Genomic DNA, 13,421 nt, shown 5'->3' on the forward strand with positions numbered 1-13,421 from the left:
AATCCTTTCATAGTCAAGTCATTTCTATCTGAATAAATCTTTTCACCATTAGTCTTGACTTTGAAGGTTTGCACCTTCAAATCTATCAATCTCATTTTCTTGTAGACTTATTTGAGAACAATAGGCATAATGCCACTAGGCACCTCTACAAGTTCTAGACTTTAAATAGAATCTAATTCTATTTACATAACCTTGATCCAATAATCCATATTCATATCATCTATTGTGATGCGAACCTCAATCGACATGCTTTGAACCCAACAAAAATATTGGAATACTTGCCCAAGAAAGCTAAAATTCAGATTTTTTATAGAAACCCTGACGCAACGTTTATAATTGAAACGCGAACCAAAGGTATAAGTATAACACCTTGACCCAATGATTATAATGAATCACAAACTGAAGGTATAAAGTTTGAACACCACAAGGAAGAATCCCTGATAAGTTCACAGTTCTTGAAGAACCAAAAGATGAGCAAAGCCTCACCTTTTCTGATTTTTATTCAATAATCTATATGAAAAACGTTTACAGACTTAATAGCCTATTTAAGGGCTCCATAAAACTTGACATAAAAGAAAATATATTCTAAAATAACTCCTAATTGATACCTTATCATATCAAGAATCAAATATGACCTAAAAAGTATTAAATGCACTTAAAAACAAGGAAATAAATCACCTAAGCATGTTCCAGTTGATACCTTACCATATCAAGAATCAAATTTGACCTAAAATAGCTAAAAAACGTTCTACATAATAAAAGCCCTAAATTCAGGTAGATTTGATCTGAAATAGTAGTTCCAGAATAGGAAAAAATCTCAATTAACTAATATAGAGCTGGAAAGTCAATCAGCCATTAATTCACGCCATAAATCACTCCTAATTAAGCCAAATCAGCCCTCAATAGCTTGGATTAAATTTATTACGTCTTCATCTTCCTTTGGGCCAAACATGGAATGTCTTGCATTAGAATCAGCCCAAATCTCTTGAATCAGCCCATTAAGTGCTTCTTTGATCTTCTTGGATCTTGCTCTTGTAATAGGCTCAACTAGAACATGCAATGGATCCTGTAATGCTTGTTGGATCTCATCATATTGCCTCCACATAGGACCAAGGATCAAATTCATATCCTTGTGGACTGACTTCAAAAATTTTATACCAAAAGTATGAATTTATTTGGCAATTAATAATCCTCCCACTATGATATTATACTTGTGTACTAGCTATATATTTAGAATAACACCTTGTGGTGTATCTAATACAACCTTCTAATTCTAAATGTATTTCATAGTTGTCCTACAACAAATTCTGACATTTTTCTTTTAGAACAATTCTATGTTTTGCTTTAAGATTATTCACATAGTCATCGTCAAGAAAATTTTGTATTTTTACTTTACAAACACCTTATCTTCTATATGACTACCAAAACAATCTTCTGCAATTCCTTTTGGATACCCAACATAAACACACATATTTCTATCTTTTGATTTCAATTTGTTAGACTTCCTTTCTAGCACAAGTGCTGGATATCCCCAAAAGTGGAAGTATCATATACTAGGTTTTCACCTAATCCACAATTTGACAAATGTCCTAGGAACAAACTTTTGAAATCAGTTTTAGAAAATGTATAGTAATTATTAGAGTATATCTCCAAAAGAAATAAGCATACGGAAATACTAATCATGTAGTTTACTATTTCTAAAAGAGTCTTACTCCTCCTTCACGTATGCGCACTCACTTAAAAGAAGTTATTGAAACTACATTCCTATACAATAAGGGAACTCTAGATCGTATAATCCTCTAAATAGAATTCATAGATTGGGAATATAACAAAATAATGGTTCTAAAAGCCCATCTCTCACCAATCTTGAATATAATTTAGATAAGATCTAAACATATGTGCCAAAACATACATTGCTAAAGGACAAAAACTTTCTCTTTAGAAAGTAAAACATGTAAATTTCCATCTAGAAAATAATCATGGACAATGCTTAGCTTTACCAAAACTGGAAACACTTTCTTTTTGTTCATGTTTTTTAGTCTAATTTCCTTTTGGCAACTGCTAGGACAACTCGCTTGTCCAACTGTTTGGTATTATAATTCCTCTTCTTGCCACCCTTACCTTTCGGTTTAGGCTAAGAATTTGAATTCAATCATATTAATCCTAGCCTTCGCTTTTAGGATGTCTTCCGTTGCGTAGAACTCACTCATCAATTTATATAATATAAAAGAAATTCATTTTCAAAACAATCTGAATTGGTCAAATGATTCTAACAAGGACTTGTGGATCATATCCGTATGAGATTAATATTTAATCTCTACATCCAAGAATTCCAATTCATTTTAAAAATATTTTCATAAAATGATATAGAATTGGAACTCCTTAAGCTTTTCTTGGCACTCAATGTGACTTATGTTGAATATTGTTTAGTAGCACAATCTTTCATACCAAAACATCTCATTTAAACTTAATATTAAGTCTAAGTCTAGTACTAACTCTTGCATCTCATGCTGTAGTACAATTGAGATAGAAGCCAATGTTACATTTCAGCATTTCAATGGAGACTATGATCATATCATAAGCTATCTTCCATCAATGCAATATGCATAGGAAATTATGACAATGCTGAATCGAAAACATTTTTTTGTACTTCAGCTCTTTTAAGCACCATGTGAAAAAATTATTTCTTAGTTAATGTGATTCAATTAAAATAGTAGCTTGCGAACAAAATTTTGACAATTATATTTTGAGACTATGAACATAATTACAGGGAAATTATATTTTGCATCCATAACCATATAGTATGGAACCCGAAAAACATACTATACTTGGTGCAACGACAACCTAATCCCGCAATTAATATTCCTTGGAAGCGAGGTCAGACCAATCACTATGATGAGGCGAGAATTATTCTCATTATTAATCCTATCATGGTAACTCTTACCAAACAAAAATAATTTTCCGTTTTTCCTTTAGCCTCTAAGTATTAATGACATAGCTCCTTTGGGAGGTTAACATTACATTTAGTCTAGTGTACACCATTATCTAGAATCATGTGTAGCCACATTTCATCTCTCATCATAGTGTTTAAACTTGTAATATCATGAAGCAAAACACCCTGCTTTGGGATCGCGAGGCATATACGCCAAGACGAGGTGCTTGTTCACATTACTATGAACCGATAATGGAGGCCGTGAGATCTAACCCTTGTATCTCTCTCCCACTAGAAATTTTAAAACAAGTGAATTGTATTGAAATTGATGCGAACCTCAATCGACACGCTTTGAGACCCAACAAACAATATTGGAATATTTACCCAAGAAAGCTAAAATTCAGATTTTTGATAGAAACTGATGTGAATCAACAAGCATTCAAGGATCCATTGGATGTTCCAGTTGGGCCTATTACAAGAGCAAGATCCAAGAAGATCCAAGAAGCACTTAATGGGCTGATTCAAGAGATTTGGGCTGATTCTAACGCAGGATATTCCAAGCTTGGCCCAAAGGAAGATGAAAGTGTAGTAAATTTAATTCAAGCTATTTAGGGCTGATCTGACTTAATTGAGAGTGATTTATGGCATGAATTAATGGCTGATTGACTTTCCAGCTCCGTATCACTTAAGGCAGATTTTTTCCTATTTTGGATCTGCTAATTTCAGACCAAATCAACTTTTATTTAGGGTTTTATTATTTAGTACGTTTTTTAGGTATTTTCCTTATTTTTAGGTGCATTTAATGCTTTTTAGCTCAAACTTGATTCCTGATATGGTAAGGTATCAATTAGGAGTTATTTTATAATATATTTTCTTGTCTGTCAAGTTTTGTGGAGTCCTTAAATAGGCCCTGAAGTCTGTAAACGTTTTTCAGAAAATTATTGAATAAAATTCATAAAAGGTGAGGCTTTGCTCTCTTTTGGTTCTTCAAGAACTGCGAACTTATCAAGGATTCTTCCTTGTGGTGTTCAAACTTTATACCTTTGGTTTGTGATTCTTTATAATCATTGGGTCAAGGTCAACTTATACCTTTGACTCGCGTTTCGATTATAAACGTTGGGTCAGGGTTTCTATCATAAATCTGATTTTTAGCTTTCCTAGGTTAAATATTCTAATATTTTTTTGGGTCTCAAAGGGTGTCGATTGAGGTTCGCATCAGAAACCCTGACCCAACGTTTATAATCGAAACGCGAACAAAAGGTATAAGTTGACCTCAACCCAATGATTATAAAGAATCACGAACTGAAGGTATAAAGTTTGAACGCCACAAGGAAGAATCCCTAATAAGTTCACACTTCTTGATGAACCAAAAGCGAGCAAAACCTCACATTTTCTAATTTTTATTCAATAATCTATATAATGAAAAACGTTTAAAGACTTCAGGGCCTATTTATGGGCTCCATACAACTTGACAGACAAAAAAAATATATTCTAAAATAACTCCTAATTGATACCTTACCATATCAGGAATCAAATTTGACCTAACAAGCATTAAATGCACCTAAAAACAAGAAAAATACCTAAAAAAAGTTCTAAATAATAAAAGCCCTAAATTTAGGTAGATTTGGTCTGAAATAACAGCTCCAGAATAGGAAAAAAATTTCATTAACTAATATAGAGCTGGAAAGTCAATCAGACATTAATCCATGCCATAAATCACTCCAAATTAAGTCAGATCAGCCCTAAATAGCTTGAATTAAATTTATTATGCTTTCATCTTCTTTTGGGCCAAGCTTGGAATATCCTGCATTAGAATCAGCCCAAATCTCTTGAATCAGCCCATTAAGTGCTTCTTTGATCTTTTTGGATCTTACTCTTGTAATCGGTCCAACTGGAACATGCAATGAATCCTTGAATACTTGTTGATTCTCATCAGAAATTATTGTGATCTCATCACAATTTTAACCCTACACATTAAATCTGTTTAATTGTTTAAATTCGATGTGATGTTACTAAGTCACGTCACTATAGCGTAATGAACATTCGCACAATCACAAAGAAGTTGAACCTTGTAATCCATGAAGTAAATACCCTCTGCATGGAATGCAAGACTGGAAGTCAAGACAAGGTATCTATTCACATTACAATAAACTTAACAAAAGGGTTATTCAAGCACTCCCACTCGTTATATGGGTTTTTCTTAAATAATTGTGATCCCATCACAACTAATAACCTTGCACTTGTTGAAGACTCTAATCTCATTAGAATCACTAACTAAAATGGAAGTCCTAAACTATTTAGGATTCCTTAAACACCAATGAATCAAAAATTAGTTATATAGAATTCTATCCTTAATTTACTAAAAGAAAAGTTCTAATCTCATTAGAAACTATATACCTTTTAATTAAGCTTTAATCTCATTAAAACTTCTAATTAAAATGAATTAAGGACCTTCAATCATACAACAATTCCAATCTCATTAGAATGTTTGTTAAAAGACAAGTCCCAAACTATTTAGGATTAAGATTTCTATTTAACTAATATCTTTGATTTCATTAGGTCTTTTAGTTAGAACACTTAGAAAAAATTCCGAATACCCAGTTCTTGATCGATCGAGAATGTACCTCGATCGATCAAGAAAACTTCTGGCTGCTCCATTGATCCTTGACAGATGCTTGATCGATCAAGAAAAATTACACTAAGCTTGATCGATTCTCTACAGATCCTCGATCGATGGAGAAAAGTTCTGCCAGCTCGATCGATGCTCAACAGATGCTCGATTGATCAAGGGTCGCGAATTTCAAATTTTCCAGAATTTTTAAAGACAGTTTTTTTTTTTTTTTTTTTTTTTAACGTTTTCATGAACAAAACAACCATCATGTGAACTTAATGGACACAGATCGATATCTAAACTGGATATCATTGATGCTATAGCCTTAAAATTCAATTTAACATACTTAAACTCAAATTTTTAACAACATCATAACATCAAAATCAGTTTTCATCAAATCATAGTTTCAACAACCATGCAAAAAATTAATTTCTAACATCATGAAACTATTATCTCTAATTCCAAAAACTTACAAAACATGTTATACAATTCAAATTGAAGATCGCTCTGATACTAATTGATGGAAAAATACATGGAAATTCGTGTTTGTATCTCATACAAAACATGCGCAGCGGAAAAATTCACGGATCTACTTCACTCGCAATTGATAACATGTACTATGTAAGTTTCAGAATTAGAGAACAAGAAAGCGTACATTGATGCGGTGAAATTCAAAACTGAAGATCAAAAACACTTGAGAACACTTTTAATCTTCACTCCAATTCTACTTAATGCCCAAGATGTGTGGTCTCTCAATCAATTTCCAAGGAGAGAATAGAAGAGTGTCCAACACTCACATACAAACCATTTCATTCCTTGTATGAAAACACTTCTGAAAATGTCTCATGAAAACCTTAATAAAATTATGTATGTTTCTCTCCTTATATATAACTGATTATCTAATTAGGCTAACCTTTTAGGCCATTCCAATTGGGTTCTTGTGTGTGGCTTGGAGTGAGACCAAAAGGGACCAATAAGACACTAGCTCCAATAGGCCTTGGGCTTTTCTGTCAACTCTTGACAAGTCCAAAGTTACCATTAACTATATTTAATACCACCATATAAATATAGTTGCACTCTAAGCCTTATCTATAAATTATATCTCAAGAATTTATTATACATGCAATGCCTTCATAAAATATTCGTAGTAATACAAAGTCATGGATGTAAACTGTCTCTTTGTAAATTACTACATCTTAATCCTTGATTACCCGGTTTAATCCTTTAAGTTAGTCATTATATATTTATGAAATCCAATTCCATAAATATATATTTTAGTAACTCCTTACTAAAGTGGTTGGGCTCAACTCTCTGAATAACCAAACTCATTAACTTATCTCAAGAGAATATTTTGTATCTCCGTTAAGAGACTATGAATTCCATCTTGAGAATATATGTTCCATCAACAGCAAATGTGGCTGCCCAACATACTGAGGTTTTAACCATGACTAATAGATCTCACTCTTGATATATCAAAGCAACCAACATCTCACGATCAAGTCCATTATTCTCTCAGGATTAAGAGTTTATGTAAATAGAAGTCGTGATATTTATTATTCATTTGACAGTCGTTAGGAGAATAATAAATCTCACAACGGTCCAGTTCAATATGTTTTAACTCTTTAAACATATCAACATACCAACTAGAAATCTCCATTTCCATGATCAAGACAAATCATCTTAGTTGATATGTTATAGTCTTCGCAAATGAAACGCCCAATTTTAAACACCAACTACGAACTACATTTTGAGTTTACAAGGAACTTGTGACTTACATCTTCTGTGACTAAATCACATACAATGCATCTCATAGACTAAGATAATGTCCCATTAGTTCATTTATAAATAGTCTCATATGATTGAACAATTTAATTATTTATGACATGCCAATAAATTGAATTTTAGGGCATAAACCCCAACAGTCTAAAGATGAGCTTATGTCCACTTTTTGTGAGTGTCCCTTTGATTGGGATGATCGTCAGTTCACTCTTTGTTCAACCTTTGCTAAAGGTCCTAGGTTCATTAACATGGTTATGACTTTTGTTTTGCATCCACTCTCTCATTATAACTCCATTACAGAGCCCCGTGCTTGGTATTTGTTATCCCTCATTGAGCATCTTACCATAGACTTCCCCTTTCATTTCATTCTTTCGCTCATAGATGTGTATAGGGATACAACGACCCGTGATAAGTTTATCTTCCCTTCGGCTATCATGAGGATTCTACACCATTTTTCAATTCCCTTTCCCATTTCCGACCACTTCCATGTTTTGTGTGCCATAGACACCACTACCGTTAAACAGAGCGAGGCGCAGTTATAGTCAAGGTAGTTTGGGTCGACTCTTCTACAGGTAGTGTGACACTCGAGGACATCATGGCATAGCTTGTGTGCGTGGTGCTTGCCTCGACACTCTCAGTGATGAGTTGTGTCAGGTGAACACTCGTGTAGGTCGTATTGCACAACAACAGGCTGTCATGGGTGGCTTCATTGCTTCTCCTCTTCCTACTCTAGAGGCTTCTGATGATGAGGACGATGATGGTGATGCTAATGCTTTTGGTGCTGAAACGAGGGCCTTCGTTGTGCTGAAACGAGGGCTTTCGTTCCACCACCCACATGGCGACACTCCCGCGCGTGGGGCCCGTTGGAGGCCCCTCTCAATAATGGTGTGGTTCGGGCAGAGCTTTGGGTGCTCTCTCTCTCTCTCTCTCTCTCTCTCTCTCTCTCTGAGGAGGAAGATATTTGTCTACCTTTGGAGGTGTGGCAGGAATCTTGGCGAAATTTTAGCTGATTACCAAAGGTAAGTGAAGTCACCACCAATCATTTGGTTTTCCTAAGGTGTAATTGGTCACCTATTTCTAGTTGATTTTATTACCAATCATAGGCTAAGAAAAAGGGTATTTTTATTAATCTAATGTGGATGGCAAAAAATCTTGATTCTTGAGTTCGAAAGTTTGGTTTCGTGTGGGGAAGGTATTAGGCACCTAATGAGAATTAACAAGCATTCAAGGATCCATTGCATGTTCCAGTTGGGCCTATTACAAGAGCAAAATCCAAGAAGATCAAAGAAGCACTTAATGGGCTGATTCAAGAGATTTGGGCTGATTCTAACGTAGGACATTCCAAGCTTAGCCCAAAGGAAGCTATTTAGGGTTGATCTAGCTTAATTGCGAGTGATTTATGGCATGAATTAATGGCTGATTGACTTTCCAGCTCTATATCAGTTAAGGCAGATTTTTTCCTATTTTGGATATGCTAATTTTAGACCAAATCAACTTTTATTTAGGGTTTTATTATTTAGTACGTTTTTTAGGTATTTTCCTTATTTTTAGGTGCATTTTGTTAGGATTAGTGCCCTTAAATCCTATTGTATGATGCTATGTATGATATTATGTATGACATTATGTATGACATGAAGTATGACTTTATATTGTGATTGATAAAATTATTTTATTATTATCTAAAATAATGGTAACATGAATATGTGACATTATCATATAGTCCATGAGATGCATTGTATGTGATTTATGTGAAAAGTCACAGAAGATGTAAATCACAAGTTCTTTGTAAATTCAGAATTTATAGTTCGTAGTCGGTGATGAAATTGGGCATTTCATCTGCGAAGACTATAACATGTCAACTAAGATGATTTGTCTTGATCATGGAAGTGAAAACTTCTAGTTGATATGTTGATATGTTTTAAGAGTTAAAACATATTGAACAGGACTGCTGTGAGAATAAGGACATGATCATGAAGTGTAGGTTGCTTTGATATATCAGGAGTGAGATCTGAAGTGACGGTCAAAACCTCAGTATGTTGGGCAGCCACATTTAGTGTTGATGGAACATATATTCTCAAAATGAAATTCATAGTCTCTTGATAGAGATATAAAATATTCCCTTGAAGTATATATTCAGAAAGTTATTCAGAAAGTTAGGCCTAACCACTTTAGTAAGAAATTACTAAAGTATATATTTATGAAATTGGATTTCGTAAATATATAATGAATAACTTTAAAGAATTAAACCGGGTACTCAAGGATAAGATGTAGTAATTTACAAAGTGGCAGTCTACATTTATGACTTTGTGTTACTACGAATATTTTATGAAGGGGTTACGTGTATAATAAAGTTTTGGGATATAATTTATTAATAAGGCATAGAATGCAATTATAACTATATAGTGGTATTAAATATAATTAATGGTAACCTTGGACTTGTCAAGAGTTGACGGAAAAGCCCAAGGCCCATTGGAGCTAGTGTCTTATTGGTCCCTTTTGGTCCCACTCCAAGCCACACATTAAAACCCAATTGGAAATGCCCAATAGACCAGCCCAATTAGATAATCAGTTAGTTATAAAGGGAGAAACATACAGAATATTTATTAGAAGAGATTAGAAAAGAAAAAGAAACGGTGTGTAAGAGAGTGTGAGACACACTTTCATTATTCCTTTGAAAAACTGATTGAGAGACCACACATCTTGGGCGTAAAGTGGAATTGGAATGAAGATTAAAAGTGTTCCCAAGTGCTTCTAATCTTTGTTTTGAATTTCTCCACACCAAGATACGCTATCTTGCTCTTAAATTCTGAAATTTACATTGTGCACGTTATCAATCATGAATGAAATAGATCCTAGTTCGTTGCTTCCGTTGTGGATTTTGCATGAGATGCAAAACCAGAATTTTTTCCTTCACATTTAAAGCTTTTTAGGTCAAATTTGATTCCTGATATGGTAAGTTATCAATTAGGAGTTATTTTAGAATATATTTTTTTGTCTGTCAAGTTTTATGGAGCCTTTAAATAGGCTCTGAAGTGTGTAATCGTTTTTCATTATATTATTGAATAAAAATCAGAAAAGGTGAGTCTTTGCTCTCTTTTGGTTCTTCGAGAACTGTGAATATTCCAATATTTTTGTTGGGTCTCAAAGCGTATCGATTGAGGTTCGCATCATTTGGTATTAAATATTCCAATATTTTTGTTGGGTCTCAAAGCGTGTCGATTGAGATTCGCATCAGCACCCCATAACCTTTGTCCAAGGACAGTCCTTTGTTTTGATAAAACCTTAATTTTCGGAGATTGGCAGTAAAAAAACATGATTTTGGCATTGGCTTTCAGGGCTTTGCATGCATGGGGGGTTTTGAGGTTTGACTTTTGAATAGGTGTGGTCCCAATCTATGCTTTCCTAAAGCATTCGAGCAAAGTCCCAGATTTTCACAGTGAAAATCTGGTGACATGTCACCTTACTTTCGTGGCGAAAATTAGGCATCGCTTTGCCTTAAGTGACATGGACTATGACAATCACACCGGAAGGTGCGAGCAGGTATATATATACATACATCATGCACAATGCAAGCACACAGAGCGAGAAGGCAAATGGCTACATCCCTAAAGCATGGCCCAAAATATAGGTGCAGGAAAGTAAACAGGAGTCGCCATACTCTAGAGATGAGGACAAATGACACATGGCATGATATACCTAATACAACCTATCTAAGAGAGAAAGGAGGGGGGAAGGAAGGGGGTTTAAAAGAGTATATAACCAAATGAGAGAAGCTAGACCCTTAAATCTACAGAACATAGTCACTTGGCTTATATCCACATGCTCACATCCTCTCCCTTTTTGCTTGCACCTAGGAGATTATATATAACCATATGAAGGAGTCATAAAGTAGATAAACATGATAGACATAGAAAGTGATGCGAACCTCAATCGACACGCTTTGAGACCCAACAAAAATATTAGAATATTTAACCCAGGAAAGCTAAAAATCAAATTTATGATAGAAACCCTGACCCAACGTTTATAATCGAAACGCGGAACAAAGATTTAGTTGACCTTGACCCAATGATTATAAAGAATCACGAACCAAAGGTATAAAGTTTGAACGCCACAAGGAAGAATCCTTGATAAAGTTCACAGTTCTTAAAGAACTAAAAGAGAGCAAAGCCTCACCTTTTCTGAATTTTATTCAATAATTTTCTAAAAAACGTTTACAGACTTCAGGGCCTATTTAAGGACTCCACAAAACTTGACAGACAAGAAAATATATTCTAAAATAACTCCTAATTGATACCTTTCCATATCAGGAATCAAGTTTGACCTAAAAAGCATTAAATGCACCTAAAAACAAGGAAAATACCTAAAAAACGTACTAAATAATAAAACCCTAAATAAAAGTTGATTTGGTCTGACATTAGCATATCCAAAATAGGAAAAAATCTGCCTTAACTAATACAGAGCTGGAAAGTCAATCAGCCATTAATTCATGCCATAAATCACTCCCAATTAAGTCAGATCAGCCCTAAATAGCTTGAATTAAATTTACTACACTTACATCTTCCTTTGGACCAAGCTTGGAATATCCTGCGTTAGAATCAGCCCAAATCTCTTGAATCAGCCCATTAAGTGCTTCTTGGATCTTCTTGGATCTTGCTCTTGTAATTAGCCAAACTGGAACATGCAATGGATCCTTGAATGTTTGTTGATTCTCATCATTCCCCCTCTCTTCAAAATGATTCGTCCTCGAATCATCACCTACATCAAAAGGAGAAAGATCAGAAACATTAAATGTAGCACTAATGTTATACTCACCTGGAAGATCCAACTTGTATGCATTATCATTGATTCTCTCAAGGACTTGAAATGGACCATCCCCTCTAAGATGCAGCTTAGACCGCCTACGAGCTGGAAATCTTTCTTTTCTCATATGCACCCAAACCCAATGATGAGAATCAACAAGCATTCAAGGATCCATTCCATGTTCCAGTTGGGCCTATTACAAGAGCAAGATCCAAGAAGATCCAAGAAGCACTTAATGGGCTGATTCAAGAGATTTGGGCTGATTCTAACGCAGGATGTTCCAAGCTTGGCCCAAAGGAAGATGAAAGTGTAGTAAATTTAATTCAAGCTATTTTAGGGCTGATTTGACTTAATTAGGAGTGATTTATGGCATGAATTAATGGCTGATTGACTTTCCAGCACTGTATCAGTTAAGGCAGATTTTTTCCTATTTTGGATCTGCTAATTTCAGACCAAATCAGCTTTCATTTAGGGTTTTATTATTTAGTACGTTTTTTAGGTATTTTCCTTGTTTTTAGGTGCATTTAATGCTTTTTAGGTCAAACTTGATTCCTGATATGGTAAGGTATCAATTAGGAGTTATTTCAGAATATATTTTCTTGTCTGTCAAGTTTTGTGGAGTCCTTAAATAGGCTCTGAAGTCTGTAAACGTTTTTAAGATTATTATTGAATAAAATTCAGAAAAGGTGAGGCTTTGCTCTCTTTTGGTTCTTCAAGAACTGTGAACTTATCAAGGATTCTTCCTTGTGGCGTTCAAACTTTATACCTTTGGTTCGTGATTCTTTATAATCATTGGGTCAAGGTCAACTTATACCTTTGGTTAGCGTTTCTCTTATAAACGTTGGGTCAGGGTTTCTATCATAAATCTGATTGAGGTCTCAAAGCGTGTCAATTGAGGTTCGCATCACCCAATCACCCGGTTCAAAGAGGACTTGTTGACGACCCTTGTTGGCTTTGGTCGCATATTGCCCATTTTTCTTCTCTATATGTTGCCGTACACTTTCATGGAGTTTCTTTACCATCTCAGCCTTCTTTTGATTATCCAAACTAGTTATTTCATTAACTGATAAGGGTAGCAAATCCAAAGGAGTTAGAGGATTAAAACCATAAACAATCTCAAATGGTAAAAAATTAGTAGTAGAATGAACACTCTGATTATATGCAAACTCAATGAATGGCAAACGATCCTCCCAATTTTTCAAGTTCTTCTGAATTATTTTACCCAACTCCTCAACTTGAATTTGAAGTTTCTTTTTCTCCTCCAGATTACTCCTATTAGCTGGTCGGTTAGGAATTGTC

This window comes from Castanea sativa, chromosome 6 (genome assembly GCF_040712315.1).
Source record: "Castanea sativa cultivar Marrone di Chiusa Pesio chromosome 6, ASM4071231v1".
NCBI classification, from domain to species: domain Eukaryota; kingdom Viridiplantae; phylum Streptophyta; class Magnoliopsida; order Fagales; family Fagaceae; genus Castanea; species Castanea sativa.